Source organism: Mirounga leonina, unplaced genomic scaffold (assembly GCF_011800145.1).
Source record: "Mirounga leonina isolate KUSES-001 unplaced genomic scaffold, KU_Mleo_1.0 Mir_171, whole genome shotgun sequence".
Classification (NCBI taxonomy): Eukaryota; Metazoa; Chordata; class Mammalia; order Carnivora; family Phocidae; genus Mirounga; species Mirounga leonina.
The window spans coordinates 7,259,721-7,278,515 of record NW_023270436.1 but is presented as its reverse complement, the minus strand read 5'-3'; the positions used below and the strand labels follow the sequence as shown (position 1 = coordinate 7,278,515).

At 46.2% G+C, this 18,795-nt stretch overlaps 1 long non-coding RNA gene and 1 pseudogene across 1 annotated transcript; one reads left to right on the top strand and one right to left on the bottom strand.

The window, feature by feature from the left end:
* Positions 1-3,984: 3,984 nt before the first annotated feature.
* Positions 3,985-6,696, top strand: LOC118018690. The gene is made up of 2 exons (XR_004681458.1): positions 3,985-4,610; positions 6,314-6,696. It is a non-coding gene; the product is annotated as an uncharacterized LOC118018690 (long non-coding RNA).
* Positions 6,697-12,954: 6,258 nt separating this feature from the next.
* Positions 12,955-13,520, bottom strand: LOC118018316 (annotated as a pseudogene).
* Between the last annotated feature and the right edge of the window lie 5,275 nt (positions 13,521-18,795).

Below are 18,795 nucleotides of genomic sequence, written 5' to 3'. Positions count from 1 at the left end.
GGCCCAGACGGACGCACAGAACCCTTCGATTGCTCTGGCACTTGCAGCCTGCCCCCACCACACGGCTTTCTCCCACACCTCCGAGGACGAAGCGGCTTCTGTGGCTGACTGCAGGATTGTCTCCTTAGGACGACAAAAGGGCTGAGGAGGCTAGGAGCAGATGGCAGGAAGAGCTGGTGCTGAACTTGCTGTCATGCGATGTTGCCTGGATTTCAAATCCGCAGTAACCTGCTACCCTCTGCCTCCCCCCCAACTCGGCAACCTCCCTCCCACCCCCCTGCTGCCCGGGGAGAGGCAAGAGTGCAAAGTGTTCTGATGCTCAGAGCCAACAGTCCGATGGCCTCTCGCTCCCAGGATGCACTCACGGTCCCCATGGGGGAGCAGACCCGAGGATTGGGCCTCAAAGGCCAGAAGCAAGGCACCAAGGAGTGGGACGCCCTACACTCCTCCAGGAAGGGGTGATCGAGTCCTCTCTCCTCGCCTCCATCCTCTGCCTGTGTGCTGGGACACCTTCCTCTCACTAAAATGGAGATACCCCCTTGGACGAACTGCCTGATTGGTTCTGAGGCCTGGTTTGCTCTTAATTCCTAGATGGACTCCTCGGACCTTAACCCTTTTCCTGAGCTTTCTTTACTGCACTGGAGTTCCAACTCCCTTTGAGTTGAGTGAGGGTGGGCGGGTTGGGGGGAGGGGGTTGTTTTGTTTTGTGGTTTTTTTGTTTTGTTTTGTTTTCGTTTTTGTTTTGCTGATTGGTGCATATTCAGGTACCACCTTTGATACCTTTGACGTGTGGATCTCTCTCCTGACCACCATGGAAAGTGTCTGCCAGTTTCTAAGTTTCTGAGGGCGAGGCTCTTACTTGTTTTTAAGGGAGCCAATCTATTTCCTGCACTTCAAGAAGAATCAAAATGTTCCTGAATTTCAAATACCTCATGCAAAAATGTCTCCTGAAATAAGGGAAAAAAACAAAAAACAAACTTTGAAAATCTTAATGTTGAAGTTCGCAATGCCGAAAGGTTTCTGTCTTAAAAAAAAAAAGTCCTTATCAATTTTGCCCCTCAGGCAGTCAGCTCTGTGCAGAACTGTGTTCTGCGTTACCTCTCAGCGTATCTCAAGGCGGCTTTACCTCCAGATCCTCTAGAGCTAGAGTAACTTTTTTTCTTTGCAGCGAAACTCCATTTTGATGAAAGATGAATTTGGATATTTATTTCCTTTCTTTTTGGGAAATGAGAGGTTAGAACCAAGACAGCTGAAGGAGAATCACACGCATCCACAGAAACGGCACGTCGGCCGGGGGTTCCCCACCCCCCGCCACCCTGGGGGCCCCTTCCGGTTGCGGTGGCCTCTCTGGACAGGCAAGGGGAGTCAACGCGGTTGAGGATGAAGACGACATCTGCGACACTGAGGCTGTCATTTGTTTTTCTCTGAAGTGCCTGAAGGTAGGAAGGGGCCTGTGGCCGGGACCGACTGGGCCCCCCCCAGCTGCTGAGGCCACGCCAGACAAAGCACCAGCGGCCCTGTACTCATCGCTGGCCGGGAAGGCCTCCCACGCGGGACAGTGAGACTGCAAAAATCCAGATGTGCTTCCTTCCCCGACGCAGTCCGCTCCTCGGAGCCACTGTCCCCCACCCACCCTGTGCCCCTCGCCCCCCTCCCACCACAGAATCTAAGACCTTTCAGCGGCCGAGCCAGGGGCGGGGCGGGGGGGGGGGGCGCTCGGCAAATGCCTTCCGTGGCCACCACATGGCCTAAAGGGCTCCCAGGGCAACCTTGCTCCCCGCCACACGTGAAGGGGGAGCTTCGGCTACACATTCCACAAAGTGCTGGCACTTACACCCGGAACCCGGAAGGCGGTGGACCCGTTTATAGGGTGGTGACCTCCCATTACCAACGATGTCATGGTTTGGAATGTTCATTATCGCCAAGGACCCGGTTAGAGGTATAAAGACCTTTTTTTCACCGTTACCTAATTTTTTTTTTCCTCTGACGTTTGGGTTTTTGTTTAGTTTTTTGTTGTTTTTTTTTTTTTTTTGGTGTGTTGTACAGCAGTATAATTTTTCACTTATTTATTCCATCAAGTAGATATGGTTTGTACAATGTACAATGGTTCCATTTCAGAAAATAAAAAAAATTCAAATCATGAACACCATGTGATTTTGTAGCATTATAATAGAGAGTGAATCTGATGGATGGTGAGAAGGTCCTGCGCCGGCGCGTCTGGCCTCTCCTACACGGCTGCGTAGCCCTGACTTTGTGTAGGACACTGAGCTCCTTGCAGGCGGGGACTCCCACGGTCACGTTAGCTGCCGTCATGAGGCACTGGCCAGGTACTGGGGGCAGGTGATGTGGGACCACCCTGTTGAGGTGAGAACACAGCCCTAGAGACAGCGAGGCAGAGCCCTCCTGGAAAGGCCACGCCTGCTCCCTGGTCAAGGGCACCAGCTTGCCATGTCCCTGACTTTGGGAGGCTGTGACTCATGGCCGGGATTCTGAAGGGTCAGCCCAGAGGTAGAGTGTAACTTTGTCTTGTCTTAATTAAGTGACTTGTGGCCAGGCCAGAACCAGAGCCTTCCCAGGGCCCTTTCCCCTCCCAGCAGCTGGGGCGCTTCTCTCCCTCAGCTCAGACTCCCTCTCCAGAGTTGACTAGTTTCTTTTTCTCTGGCCTGTCTCACTGCGTCGTCTTCCACCTGAAACCTGAACTTGGCTGAGCCACCTGCAAGGCGGGGTGGGGGGGTGAGGGGGTGAGATTATTGTTTTAACCAGGCCTGCCGAGACTCACCGTGCTGACCCACCTGGAGGCAAATGTTCTCTCCTTTGTTTTGTCCGCCTCTCCTCCCCACCCCCTTCCTTTTTAACATGTTCTAGTGTTTTTCCCAGGATTGATTGCTCAGCGAAATAAACTCCTGAACTCCTGATAAAGTTCAACTTGACAAAACAAATCACAGGAGCCTTGTTTGCTCAACCAAAAATATGCTTCAGCTCACATCCTTTGGCTCCCTCCTTTGATGTCTTCCTTGTGTGTCTACATCTCTGTCCTGGATGAAGTTCCTTCCAGACTTGTCTCCCTGGATCCACCGCCTCCAACCCCTCCCCCCCCAATTATGTTTCTCAGTCATTCTCTCACTCTCTGCGTCTCTCTTGGCTTCTCTGTTGCTTTCAGTTAACTGTCCATCTGTGGAGCTGACTTCCGCTCATGCCCATTAATGGAGGAGTGGTCATGCCAATAGCTGGAAATGTAGGCTTTGTGGGTATTCCTGTGAGCATCATGGGTGTGCTGGGCCCTGGGCAGCAGTGACTCAAGCTTGAGCCTTTCCCTCTAGGCAAAGAAATGAGCCAGTGTGCCAGGATGGCCAACACAGTTAGGAATTAGGGGAGGTGCATTTTGATGAGGAGGCGGCGTCAGGGAGGCTTCTAGGCGGAGGGAGCCCAGGCATGGGGCTAAGAAGCTCGTTTTTCCTTGCTGATGCTAAGGAGAAGGCTGGAGGTTTCTGAGCCAGGACTCTGCTGGACTGGGGATAGTATTTCCGGGGAATGGCATGGGTTGGAAAAAGCCAGACTAGAGATGGGGGCAAAGCAACTAGGGAACCGGGGCAATAGGCCAAGCAGGAGGTCAGGAGTTGGCAGAAGGCCGAGTGCTCCCAGACAATCAGTACCGCAGCCTGGTGGGTGGAGTCAGGTGGGCCGCGAGAGGCAGGTAGAGAAACTCAGGTCCAGGTCTTAGCCCAGACTAAGCCAATAGGGGTCATGGAGGTCCACAGTCAAGACAAGGAGGGATTGCAGACCTTAAAGGCCAAGTCTAATCATCCGCCTTCTCTGGGTGGGGAATGCTTTATTTCCCTCCAGAGGCTCGTAATAGACACCTTGCTGTTTGCCGGTTGCATTTCCCTCTCCTGCCGGTAGGGGTCACCCCTGCCCACTCAGTCCCCGGGGCAGCCAGGTGATGCAAGCTGGTACCATCGACAGGGTCCCTCCCCTGGCCACGGCTGGTTCAGGGATGGTCACATGAGCCAACGTGGCCCAGTGAGAGTCAGCCCTGGGATTTCTGTGGGAACTGCTGGGAAAGAGGCCTACTAAAGTACTCACTAGGGAATTCCCTAGGGGGCCGCCTTTGCAGCAACGTTGGGAGAGTCCTGCTTGAGAACGAAGTGAACACAAGAACGAGTTGAAAGACGGCGAGTTCGAGCTTCCTGAGAGCTGCATTTGAACACTGGGCCCCAGCCGGCCCTGAAGCCAGCCCTCCTCCTGAACTTCTCAATCCTATGAGTCAATAAATGCCCTCGATGATTTAGGTCTGTTTTCCCTGGGCCTTTTCCCACGTGAGCCCCTAGTCGTCTGTCCCAGGGCTTGGAGTGTCTCCTGGATGAATCCAGAAGGAGGGGTGGTTGCCCATATGGTAGCTCTGACTCCTGACTGGGAGTCATTCTCTTGGAGAGAGTCTCTCTCTCTCCTTCCCAACTTCCCCTTTTAATGCTCCCATGTGACAAGGACTTAGATGACTCAGAGTTGAGAAAAGGGATATAAACAAGATAACATGGACCCATTTTGGACTTCTGAAACAGCCACTTCTATCATCCTCAGAGCTCCAGCACTTCAGAGCTGTGTCACCTCAGGTAAGAGTCTTAACCTCTCTGGGCCCGTTTCCTCATCTATAACATGGGAAGAATAATAGTGCTTACTTGGGTTGTTGCAAGGATTAAATGAATTAATACACTTGAAGTGCTTGGGACAGGTCCTGGCATGTAGTAAATCTCAGTAACTGTTGCCTGCTACTATTATTACTATTATAGTTACTATCTTCAATCACGTCTAGACTCCAGAAGTCCCACTCCTAGAGAATGAGGCACAGGGAAAGGCAAGACTTGTCCACCCCCCGGCTGCTTTGGGCTTGCCTTCTGAGTTATATTTTCCTCTCTGAAGACCGGCCTCTACCCCAAATGATTGACCCTGCGCTAATCCACCCAGAGTGGTCAATAGCCTAAATGATGCCTTGTGGGATGAGTAGAAGCCTGCCAGGAAACAGGAAGAAGGGAAGACACTCCTGGCTGAGGAGATTTGAGGACACATCCCTGTTGTACTCACTGGCTGTTCAGTAAAGCAGGCCCAAGTGGGGAGCTTTGGGGCCCTGGGTTTCAGAGGAACAGCCCACTGGGGACTCAGTTTTCCAGCCTTCCTTCTTCACCACTGTTCTTCCTCCACAGGCTCTTGAGAGAAAAGCCTCTGGGGTGCAAGGACCAAGATGTGGTGCCAGGCTTGTGGGTCCTGACTCCCTCCAGGATACCCCTGGGACACTGGTGTCCATGTATGCACTGGGTGACTTGGGGCCAATGGCTTTCTCTCTTCAGAACTTGGCAGAAATAACAATTTGCTTTGCACCAAAGAATCTCAAGAGACTCTTTTTTTTTTTTTTTAAGATTTTATTTATTTATTTGACAGAGAGAGAGACAGCGAGAGAGGGAACACAAGCAGGGGGAGTGGGAGAGGGAGAAGCAGGCCTCCCACGGAGCAGGGAGCCCAATGCAGGGCTCGATTCCAGGACCCTGGGATCATGACCTGAGCCGAAGGCAGACACTTAACGACTGAGCCACCCAGGCGCCCCGAATCTCAAGAGACTCTTAATTCCTACTCTTTTCTCCCTCACGGCTCCCTCAGTTATGAGCTCGTTTGACCTCTGTACCCCCTGGGATGGTAGTTTAGAGCAGAGACCAGCCTCCCCATTATACAGATAGGAAAACTGGGGCCAAGGAAGGGACTGAACAGGGACTCAGTGAAGGAGGCTTTGGGATTCAGCCTTTCACTAGATGAGGGGTCAGCAAACCCAGCCCACTGCCTGTTCTTGTAAACAATGTGTTATTGGAACACAGCCATGCTTGTTCATTCGCATATCATCCCTAGGCGCCTTCACAATACAACAGCAAAGGTGAATCGTTGCTACAGAGGCTGTATGGTTTGCAGAGTCAAAAACATTTCATATCTAGCCCTTTACAGAGAAAGCTTGCCAGCCCCTGCAGTGACCACACTTTCCCATGGAAACACTGTGCAGATGAAAGAACAAGAATAATAATCCCCTACTATGTGCCAGGCACCACGCAAGACTTTTCTGAAGTGTTCATCACCATGTAAAGGTGTAGCTCAATGACCTTGCACACATTGAATATGCCTGCATGGCCCCCCCGCTGTCCCTTCCAGTCGCTACTCCCCAAAGGGCAACCGTTCTCCCTACTTCTCTTTGCACAGGTGTGTTTTGCCTGGTTTTGACCTTTCTGTTCATGGAATCACAGGATGTGCTCTTTTGTATCTGGCTTCTTTCACTCAGTGTGATGTTTGTGAGCTTTATCGATATGGTTGCACGTCGTTGGAGTCCATTCTCCTCGCTAAAGAAGATTCTACAGGGCAGAGACACAACAAGGTACTTACCCATTCTCCTGCTGCTGGCCATTCGGTCTGTTTCCAGTTTCCATGGAGTATGATGACTCTGCAAGATATTGGACCCCCTTTATCTCGTCTCAGCCTGGCCTCAACCCTGAGAAGGGGACCCATGTATAGCTCATTTGGAAGATGTGCAGGTTTGGAGACACGGCAGGTGGGGAAAACCTTTGGTAACTGTGTGCTTGTAGTCCTAGCTCTCTGGCTTCCTTGTTAGATTCTGGCTTGAAATCCCACTGTGACTACACACTGCATGATTCCATTTACATGAACTTTCTAGAAAAAGCAAAACTCTGGTGACTGAAGGTAAAGCCTGGGTTGTCAGGGACTGGGAGCAGCAAGGATGGACTGCAAAAGGACAGGAGGTGATGGAAATATTCTAACACTGGATTGTGGGCAGGATCACACAACTGTGTGAATTTCTTTAACGCTCACGGAGTTGTATGCTTCCAAGTGGGTGAAATTTTATGGGATGTAAGTTATACCTCGATAAAGCTGTCCCCCCAAAATCCCAAATTCACACTCATCTATTTCTTTGTGTGTGCGCGCGCGTGCACACACACCCACACCCACACCCACAGCTCCCCCTGCCTCAGTTTCCCCATCTATAAAAGAGAGGTCGCCGCTCCGTAGGTGCATGGGGCCGATTGTGCAAACAGTTGAGGGCCGTTTAGCCTGGACCTCTTCCGGCTTCCCCCACAATTAGACACTGTGCACCAGCGTGGCCTCTCTCTGCAAAGGCCTGGAGGTGGGGGTGGTCTCCCTGGCCAGAGCTGACATCTGAAATGATCAGGATCCTGTTTGGCTTTGCTGCATCCGACCTGCCGCTGGCGGGGGCAGGAGAGCCACGCGCAGCGGATGCACCGGCCCCAAACTGTTTCTCCAAGTAGTCCCCAGAGATGGCCACTGGCTTTCAGTTTCTGCACTTGTTTATTTTCAAAGGGACGTTGCCAGACCGCTAAGCCACCCCTGCCCTTTCATGGTTTGTTTTATGCAGGAAGAGAGAGAGGAGGTAAAGTACCCCGAAACCAATTCCTCTGCCAGCAAAGAACTGCAACAGGGCCCCTGGCTGTTAGATTTGAGGGACACGTGGGGCCAGGATGCCCTCTTGCTGACGGCCAGCCCCCCGAGCGCTGGGGATCCTGATAGTGTTGATACTCACTGCAAATATGTAACAGTTGATGCTGGGACAATTGGACATCCACCTGCAAAAGGAATGAACCTCAGTCCATCCCTGTGCCTTATAGCCAGATTCACTCAAAATGGCTCATAGACCCAAATGTAACTCTAAAAATTCTAGAAGAAAACAGGAGAAAATCTTTGTGACTGGGGTTAGGCAGAGCTTCTTTTTTTTTTTTTTTTATTCATGAGAGACAGAGCGAGAGAGAAAGGCAGAGGGAGAAGCAGGCTCCCAAGGAGCAGGGAGCCCGATGCGGGACTCGATCCCAGGACCCTGAGATCATGACCTGAGCCGAAGGCAGACGCTTAACCATCTGAGCCACCCAGGCGCCCTAGGCAGAGCTTTTTTAAACATGACATCAAAGCGCTAACTATGAACGAAAAAGTTAATAAAATTGGACTTCATCAAAATTCAACACTTCTGCTCTGCTAAAGACACTGTTAGGAGATAAAAAGACAAACCACAGACTGGCAGACAATCTTGGCCAAACACATATCTGATGAAAGACTTGTATCTAGAATATATAAAGAACTCTCAAGACTGAATAACAAGAGGGCGCCTGGGTGGCTCAGTTGGTTAAGCGACTGCCTTCGGCTCAGGTCATGATCCTGGAGTCCCAGGATCAAGTCCCGCATTGGGCTTCCTGCTCGGCAGGGAGTCTGCTTCTCCCTCTGACCCTCCTCCCTCTCGTGCTCTCTGTCTCTCATTCTCTCTCAAATAAATAAATAAAAATCTTAAAAAAAAAAAAGAGTGAATAACAAGAAAGCAAACACCCCTGCCAAAAAAAAAAAAAAGAAAGAAAGAAAACCTAGCAAAATATTGGCATAGATATTTCATCAAAGAAAATATATGGCAAGCAAATGAGCACATGAAAGATGCTGAACATCATTAGTAATTAGGGAAATGCAAGTTCAAAGCACAGTGAGACGCCAGGACACTCCCACTGGAATAGTTGAGAAGATAGACCACGCCAAGCGCCAGGGATGATGCAGCGCAACCAGACCCCTCCCACCCCTCCGACACTCATCTGCTGCTGGGGAGCTAAATGGTACAGCCATTTGGAAAACAGTTTGGCAGATTCTTATAAAGTTAAACATCAATGTACCAAACAACCCAGAAATCCCACTCCTACATGTATTTATCTAAGAGAAATTAAAATGTCCAAAAGCCTGTGCATAAATGTTTATAGTGGCCTTATCTATATAATCACCCCAAGCTGGAAACAACTAAAATGACCTTCAATTGCCGAGTGAATGAACAAACTGTGGTACATCATACAACGAAATCCTACTCAGAAATAAACAGGAAAAGGGGCGCCTGAGTGGCTCAGTCGGTTAAGCGGCTGACTTGATTTTGGCTTGGGTCATGATCTCAGGGCCCTGGGATTGAGCCCCGTGTTGGGCTCTGCGCTCAGTGGGGAGTCTGCTTGAGGGTTCTCTCTCTCTCTCCCTCCCCCTCTGCCCCTCCCTGTGATCGAGCTCTCTGTCTCTAAAATAAGTAAATAAATCTTTTAAAAATTTTTTAGTTTATTTGAGAGAGAGAGAGTGAGTGAGAGAGAGAGAGCACATGTGAAGGGCCAGAGGGAGAGGGAGAAGCAGACTCCCCACCTAGCAGGGAGCCCAACGCACAGCTCGATCCCAGGACCCTGGGATCGTGCCATGACCCCAGCTGAAGGCAGACACTTAACCTACTGAGCCACCAGGTACCCCTAAATAAATCTTTTTTTTTTTAAACAGGGGCGCCTGGGTGGTTCAGTTGGTTAAGCCTTTGCCTTTGGCTGGGGTCGTGATCCCAGAGTCCCAGGATCGAGCCTCGCATCTGACTCCCCACTCAGCGGGGATTCTGCTTCTCCCTCTGACCCTCCCCCCCACTTTGTGCTCTCTCTCTCTCTCACTTTCTCTCTTTCTCTCAAATAGATATATAAAATCTTTTTTTAAAAAAAGAAAAGAATAAACAGGCATGAACTACAGAGACACTGAAGAATAGGGAAGAATCTCAGATACATTATGCTGAATGAAAGAAGCCAGACTCAAGGCTACGTACTGAAAGATTCCATTTGTATGGAATTCTGGAAAGAGCAAAACAGTAGGGACAAGAAGCGTATCTGTGGTTGCCAGGGGCTGGGGTGGAAGGAAGGGGTATGAGGGAAGCTTCTGTGTGTGTGTGGAGTGGGTACCGGAAATATTCCACATCTTGATTGTGGTTGTGATTACATAACTATATGTTTGTCAAAACCCATGGAACCATACACTAAAGACAGAGCTTTCCTGTATGTAAATTATACCCAACCAAACAAAACAAATAATAATAAACCAACATGGCACCACATACTAGGTGCCAGGCACCATTTGAAGTACTTCCCACATATTGACTCTCTCAATCCTCACAACAACCCCAGGAAGTGGGCACTAATTATCCTAAATTGTGAAAGTTTTGTCCCCAGAGCTCTCTCACCTTCTTCAGTTTCCTCCCCACTTTGGTCTGACCCCTAGCATGCTCTTCCTTCTGCAGGCCTCACCTCTCCCGTGGCTGTCTTCTTCTTCCCACAGCCATAGTAGGAAGAGTTCCCACTAACTTGTTCCCCTGAGAGGCATTGGCAGGGAATGCAAACTCAAATGCCTACAGGAGCCAGGCAGGTAATGTAAAGAAGCAAAAGCACACTGAGACAATTGGGAGTGGTGGGGACTGCGGAAATGGGAACATCCATGCTGTGTTTAAAGGGGACAGTTGCTCCCGAGCTCCAGCTGCTCCCAGGGGGGAAATGATAAAGGCCCAGTGTTGTCAGACCTTCTGATAGTTCAAGAAAATTCTAACATTCTCTTGTTTATATGAGATGTCATGATTTTTTAAACATCAGCAAATCAGCCAAATTAAGGAAAAAAACTGTTTAGATATGTTTTTATTATTGTATAATAATCGCATGTTCACCCCTTTCTTTTCCACCAAAATCACCCCCAAAGTACAAGAAAACAAGAAGCAGAAGTGGCAAATCCATATTTAGTGAAATAAGGTAACATCTGTGGTCCCAAACTGTAATATACAAAGTGGAAAGGAGGATGAAGAATGCAAATGAGCCCTGCAAGGTGGAGAAAGATCAGACCCAAGTGCTGGAAAAGGAGAATCTAGTGAGAAGCAAACCAGTCCTCTCCCACAATCCCGGAAAATCTCAGGAATTGGATGCCTCAGCTACTGCAGAAAGCAGGAGACTGAAACGGGGCTTGGTTGAAAGTCTGTATATGAAACAGACCTCTAGGTTGCCACCCTCATCCTGCTCAGTCTCAGCTAACTGCCTTCTCTCCCTTCCTCTGGAGACAGGAGGTGTAGCATCTGGAGAAATTACATCAGAGAGGCTCCAGACTCATGGACGGTAGCATGGAGGAGTGCAGGGAATGAGCTGCCCCTTAGCTGCAGGCAGAGAGTTTGGTGACAGTGGGCAGATGAACAGCAAGACCGCTGCCCCCTTCCCTGGCCTTGCCGCAAAGAGTCTGTAGCCAGGCTTATCCTTTCCCAGAAGGCAACTGGAGCTCATTTGCGCAATCTGAACCACTCAGAGAAAAGACCTCCAGATTCTGACATATAGGAGTCTCTAACCTAAAAGCTCCCTGGCAACCCACTGACTCACCACTTGATGAGCCAAGTTCCTGCCATGCGTGCTGATCCTAACGGTCATTCTAATGGACATCCAGACTTTTGAGGAAAGCTTCCCACATGACGAGAGAGTTCAAAACAAACTAATGGAAAAAAAGAAGAAAAAGAAACATAAACAATTCAGGGAGCAAAAGATAATTTCAAATAAACTCAAAGTAGTATTCTTAGAGAGATAAAATGAGATTGCATCTATGAAACAGGAACTGGATGCTCTCTCTATAAAGAAATAACACTCCAAAAATAAGAAAGACCTCTAAAAAAATTTTTTAATGTGGCGTAAGTTAAAATTTTGGTAAAATTCCCCTAAAAGTAGGTCAGGGAGACAAAAATAAAAAAAATATAATAAAATTAGAGAATTGATCCAACGGGTCCAATATCTAATAGAAGTTCCAGAAAGAGAGAACAGGAAAAATGAAAGGAGAAAATAATCAATTACATAATATAACAAAATATCCCTCACACGAGGACATGAACCTTCAGGTTAAAAGTGCCCACAGAGGGGCACCTGGGGGACTCAATCAGTTGAGCATCCAACTCTCAGTTTCAGCTCAGGTCATGACTCAAACCCTGAGTCAGGCTTCACACCCAGCACAGAATCTACGTCAGATGCTTTCTTTCCCTCTCCCTCTGCTCCTTCCCTGCTTGCATGCTCTCTCTCTCTCTCAAATGAATAAATAAAATCTTAAAAAAATAAAAGAGCCCACAGAGTGCCCAACCTCATTAATTTTAAGGAGACCCACACTAAGACACATGATCATAAAATTCAGAACACTAATGACAGAAGATTCTAAGGCTCCCAGAGAGAAAAACACATCACAGGAAAACAAACAAACAAAAAACCAAACCAGTATAGGATTGGCATTGGAGGGGTGCCTGTGGCTCAGTCAGTTAAGTGTCTGACTCTTGATTTCAGCTCAGGTCAGGATCTCAGGGTTGTGAGATCTAGTCCTGTGTTGGGCTCCGTGCTCAGTGGGGAGTCTGCTTGAGATTTTCTCTTTCCTTCTCCCTCTGCCCCTTCCCCACTCACTCTCTCTTTCTCTCTCTCTCAAATAAATAAATAAATCTTAAACAAACAAACAAAAAAGAATGACATTGGATGTCTCAAAAGCAATATCAGAAGCTACAAGATAGTGGAACAATATCTCTCAAATTCAGAGGGCAAATGATTTTCAGCCTACATTTTTCTACCCAGCCAAACTATCAAACAAACATGCAGGTAAAATAAAATCACTTTTAGATGTGCAAAGCCCCCAAAATTCTGCTTCCCATGACCTTTCTGCAGAGGCTACTGGAAGATGTACTCCTATGAAACAAGAAAGTACACCAGGAAAGACAAAGACAAGGGGTGTGTGTTTCTTTTTTTAAAAGGTAGAATTAATATTTTATTGTCACTTATAATCAGAGGGTAGTTGGGTATATAGTCTTCATGCTTGATCTTTCCTCTTCATAAATAAAACAATTATAAAAATTTTTTTAAAATTTTTATTTATTTATTTGAGGGAGAGAGAGAGCCAGAGAGAGAGCATGAGTGGAGGGGAGGGGCAGAGGGAGAAGCAGACACTGCACTGAGCAGGGAGCTCAATATGGGGCTTGATCCCAGGACCCTGGGATCACAACCCAAGCTGAAGGCTGACACTTAACTGACTGAGCCACCCAGGCTTCCCCTGCCCCCAAATTATAAGTTTTAAACAGGCAATGGCTGGTTATGCTTCAGCAAATATGATTAGATTAATTCATTCTTCAAGATTTTCTTTGTTAACTCCAGAAAATCCACCCACCTTTTGTCCTTTTTAAAAAAAATTAGAAGGTTGGCATGCATTTCACCTCACACTCTAAAGCAACATCCTGACGTCATTCACATCTGCTTCAAGGAACATCATGTTGGAACACTTTTCAGAGAAGGAATGAAGAAAGGCTTGATCATTTTGCAAGGCCCACAGCATGTGAATGAAAGTCAACTGCTAAAAGTTTATCTCCTGCACTGTTTAAGTCTTCCTGAAAAGCACACTTGCTCTCGATCTGCTTCACCATTTTGGTGGCTGGGGTCTGACAAGTAATTTTAAAAACCAATGAAAGGGGATCCAAAGCACCATACAGAGCTTAGGAAATAGTATATTTGACACAAGATCAATGAAGTAAATTTCCAGGATGATAAAGGGAGGTCCCAGGACGATAGCTATGCAGTAAGCCTAGACAACAATCAATCCCTATTGTTAGGACAAAGGACTTCAGTGGGAAAAATTGAGGCTGATAAGATCTGATAGGGTTGACTCTGTCAAAGTTGTATTGAGATATATTTAACAAAACTATTGGATGGTATGGGAAGACTTACATGGGTTCAAAGAAAGCTAAACAAATGGGGGAAAATGTGAGGCAATTGTTAACTCCAGGAAAAACAAAAATTTGAATAATTTTTTGTTCAAAGAAACAAGGAAAAGAAATTATAGTGCACAATAATTTTGTGGCTGGGGCGCCTGGGTGGCTCAGTTGGTTAAGCATCCAACTCTTGATTTTGACCCAGATCATGATCCCAGGGCCATGAGATCAAGCCCCAAGTAGGGCTCTGCCCTGGGTGTGGAACCTGCTTAAGATTCTCTCTCTCCCTCTCCCTCTGCCCCTCTCCCCCTACTTGCGTGCACATGTGCACATTCTCCTTCTCTCTCCCTCTAAAAAAATAAAATAAAACAAAATAAAATAAAATAAATAAAATAAAATAATTTTGTAGCCAAAATAATAAAAACATTGAATATGAATTAAACACAATATAATTTAACTATATTAGTAAAAAAGGGGAGGAAAGAGGTGTATAACAAAATAAAGTAAAACCATTCTTTTTTTAATATTTTAATTTTTTAGTTAATTATTTATTTGAGACAGAGAGAGCATGTGCACACAAGCACGAGTCAGAGGGAGGGGCAGAGGCAGAGGGAGAAACAGACTCCTCACTGAGCGGGCAGCCCAACTCGGGGCTTGATCCTAGGACCCTGGGATCATGACCTGAGCTGAAGGCAAATGCTTAACCGACTGAGCCACCCAGGCGCCCCAAGTAAAATCGTTTTAACATAATAAGTCAATAGATGATGTCTGAAGTTGATGATTTTAGAATATATATATATATATAGCAAGAGAGGCTTTTTTTTTTTTTTAATTTGGAGATATATACTAGAAGTAATAACTAAAAATTTCAAAAGGGATTACCTCTGGGAGGAGGTGGGTGGCGCTATCAGTTACTAAGGGGCACGGCATGGGTGGGGGGGGGCCAGATAGGGGACTGCTATTTTTAATTACAAGCCTTCTAACATGATTTATTCTTTTTTTTTTTTTTAAAGATTTTATTTATTTATTTGACAGAGAGAGACACAGCAAGAGCAGGAACACAAGCAGGGGGAGTGGGAGAGGGAGAAGCAGGCTCCCCGCAGAGCAGGGAGCCCGATGCGGGACTCGATCCCAGGACCCTGGGACCATGACCTGAGCTGAAGGCAGTCGCTTAACCAACTGAGCCACCCAGGCGCCCATGATTTATTCTTAAAAACTCTATTTTTAAATTTCATTTTTATTTATTTATTTATTTTTATTTTTTTTAAAAATTTTATTCATTTATTTGAGAGAGAATGAGCTAGAGAGAGCATGAGAGGGGGGAGGGTCAGAGGGAGAAGCAGACTCCCTGCTGAGCAGGGAGCCCGATGCGGGACTCAATCCTGGGACTCCAGGATCATGACCTGAGCCGAAGGCAGTTGCTTAACCAACTGAGCCACCCAGGCGCCCCCTTTTATTTCATTTTTATAAAAATCTTATAAAATCATAATTTTTAAAATTCAAGTTTAAGTTTTATTTGTTTTGCTCTATGCTGTTTCTTGTGTACTCTATTTACTTGAATTTAATTTTTGTTTTGCTAAAGAACAACCTCCAGTAATTCTTTCAAATATCCTATGGGTGGAAAAAGCCATTTATTTAACCTTTTATCCTCCAAGATTTACTGAGGTAGAATTACATACAGTAAAATTCACTCTTTTCAGGCATACATTTCTATGACTTTTGAGAAACTTACACAGTCATATAAACACCACCATAATCAAGAGAGAGTATTTGCATTACCACAAATAGTTCTCTTGTTCCTTTTTGCAGTTAGTTTCCTCCCCACAAGCTCCTGGCAACCACTGATCTGGTTTTTCGATCCCTATCATTTTGCCTTTTACAGATGTCATATAAATAAATGGAATCAAACAATATATGGCCTTTTAAGTCTGAATTCTTTTACCCAGCATAATGCTTTTGAGATTCATCCATGGTATCAAATTAATGGAAACCAAAGGTATAATTGATCATTACTCATCAGTGCTATTCACTAAATAGTTCCAGTCATATGCTTGGATTATACTTCCTGGCTCCTTCGTGTTTGGGTGAGGCCATGTGATTAGTTCTAGGCAATGAGTGGTGAGTACGTATCACTTCTGGGCTGGACCATTGAACTGTTAATGTGAGACCCATTGAGCTTTCTCTTCCTTTCTGCCACAGTGATGGGCAACATTCCAGACGGTGGTTGCTCTGCCAGCCTGAGTCTTAGAGTGACTACAACCAGCAGAGCCCACTGCTGACCTGTGATGGACACGTAGCCAATAGATAGTTAGCAAGAGGCAGAAAACACACCTTTGTGGTTTTAAGCCATTGAGATTTGGATGTGGTTTGTTATGACAGCACGATCAACCTATACTGATCCATAGAGAAGGCTTGTGTATTTAAGCACTGGAACTTTTTCCTTTATTGCTGCTTTAATTATTACCTCTCTCTATTTTTCCCTCTCTCTTTCACTTTCTTCTTTCTCTCTGGAACTATTAGGCAGGTGCTGGAACTTTTGAATGTATCTTCCATGTCATTTACCTTCTCTTTGTCCTTTTAGAATTTCTAGGAGAAATTCTGTTTTAATCTTTTAGCTTACTACTGTGTTGTCCAGCCATATTCATTTTGCTATCAACTCAGCTTTTCAAAATCATATATTTATATTTATTTTCCAAGACCTCTATTTGCTTCTTTTAACAAAGAAGCTAAAATAAGTTTTTGCTTGATGGGCACAGAAGCTTCCACATTTTTTCTAGAGCTATTAATTATTTTTATTTATTTTTTATTTTTAAAGCCTTCTGTTTGTTCTAACTTCCCCCTTACTTGTTAGTTCTCAGGTAGCTTTCTTCCAGATTGCTAGCTTTCCTTAAATGCTTGCTGACTGACTTTTGCTGGTCTGTAATACTCTGCATTTGGGAATTCCTATTTGCCTGATTGTTGATTTAATTATAATGGAGTGCTTCTGATTTTTTGAGAAGAGATGGCTGTCCTTATGAGGTTCTGTGTTCTTGTGGTTTGCTGGGTGTAGGAGCTCTCTGTCCTTCGTGGGAGTTGTTAGCTCCCCTGGAGCACTGCCCTGCATGTCCCTCTGTGCACGTGACTGTTATACTGCTCCTTACTCTGCAGGAAGGAAGGTGGGGCCCCTCATGCTAGATTCTCTGCAATCATTTCCACATATCCTGGTAAACTGCCCCCAAGACCTTCTCCCTCTAGCCATTGATTGCTTTTTGCACCCTCCAGATCTCACTCTTGGTAATTCTCTGCTTCCCGCCTTTTAAACTGGGGTTTCCTCCAGTCTCGTTTTTTTTTTTTTTTTTTTTCTCTAATATAATCTTTAAGAATCCGTGGTGTGGATTAAACAAAGCATGTCTGTGCCCTGCATATGGCCCATGGGTTGCCAGTTTGCAACATCAGCCTTTAGAGAGGTTCTGTCCTCCTAGGGAACTGATGTTTGCTTTTTTAAATTAAAAAAAAAAAAAGTATACATCCTCCCACAAGGATGTCTTTTGTGCTAAGAGACCAAGGAGAAATAAAGAGTACACTAAAAAAAAAAAAATGTATACAAGTAAGAATTGTTTCTTTTGGAAATTAGAAAATACAGATAAGCATAAAGAAGAAAATAAGAATCGCTCCACCCGGAGATAACCGGTGTGAACATTATGGTGCATTTTCTGACACACACACACATAAATATATGACTTTGTTAGTATTTGTTTGAAATTGATACCAAACTACTGATAACTTTTTTAAAAGTTGGTTTTCCACCTAACATTGTATCATGGGCATTTTTCCACACCAGTAATATTTGCTTCATTTAACAGGTCATGTTTCAGGAGTTCCTGGGTGGCTCAGTCCGTTGAGTGACCCACTCTTGATTTCAGCTCATGTCATGTTCTCAGGGTTGTGAGACTGAGCCCTCTGTCGAGGCTCTGCACTCAGTGGGGAGTCTGCTTGAGATTCTCTCTCTCTCCCTCTCTCTCTGCCCCACCCCCCTCTCTAAAAAAATGTAGTGTTTCATTCCATTTGGGGCCATAATATATTCAGTGAATTCCCTCTTGTCAGACATTACATTGTTTCTTTTTTTTTTTTTTTTTAAGATTTATTTATTTGACAGAGAGAGCACAAGCAGACGGAGAGAGAGGGAGAAGCAGGTTCCCTGCTGAGCAAGGAGCCTGATGTGGGACTCGATCCCAGGACCCTGGGATCATGACCTGGGCCGAAGGCAGCTGCTTAACCGACTGAGCCACCCAGGTGTCCCCATTACATTGTTTCTAATGTTCACTCTTGATAAGTGATGCTACAGTCTTAGGATCAAATTCTAAAGTGGAATTCCTGCATCAAATGCAGCTGGGCATTTAAGAGTTTCCCAAGGAGAGAGGTCTTCAGATGAAGGAAGGCAAGTCAAAGGGTGGCCTTTTGGACATCTGCAACCAGCGTTGGGAGCGCTGCTTTGGGCAAGGGGGTGGACCTCAAACTCACACCTGAAGCTGCCAGTCCCTTTGGCTTATCCCTCCTTGGAGACATCTGGGGAAGGAGGATGCATGCCCATTTTGTAAGAGCCCTTTTTCATTTTCTCTCTGAGCACTGTCCTTCCGGAGGCCCTTGTGAGGAGGAGGGTGGGGCAGGGTACTCAGTGTCCACCCAAATCTGGAAGTGAAACTGTTTTCAAAGCAGAGCACAGAAGCTGTGGAGGACTCTCAAGGGACTAGAGTGGGTGTTCTTGGCCAAGTGTCTCTTTCCCCCTCTTGATGCCCTGTCATCCCCCATCTTCCCAACACGGCCCCCACCCCAGGCTGACTTTGAGTCCCTGAAACCTTGACAGCTTTCTAGAAGTTTTGACTATTAGGTTGAACCATATGAAATTGCTGTTTCTGTAGGTCCAAAGTGGTTGAGTACTGGCAATTTCTAGGTAACTCTGGTCTGGTTGGTTCCATTATTTCGGTCTGTAGAACATTTCTTTAGCACTCATTCCGAGCTAGGGCACTGTGCTAAGCAATTTATCATCATTTTTAACCGTCACAACTTTCTGAGACAGAACTGCTCCCTATTTGAAAGAGAAGAAAACTATGGCTCAGAATTTCCCCTTTCAGAATTGCTTGGGGGCTGGCTCACCCTCCAAATTTAAGATCTTAACAAAAACGACAGTATTTGGGGTTGTAGTTAAAGGAGCTGGTGGCTCTGGCACGTACTAATTGTGACGCCCCTTG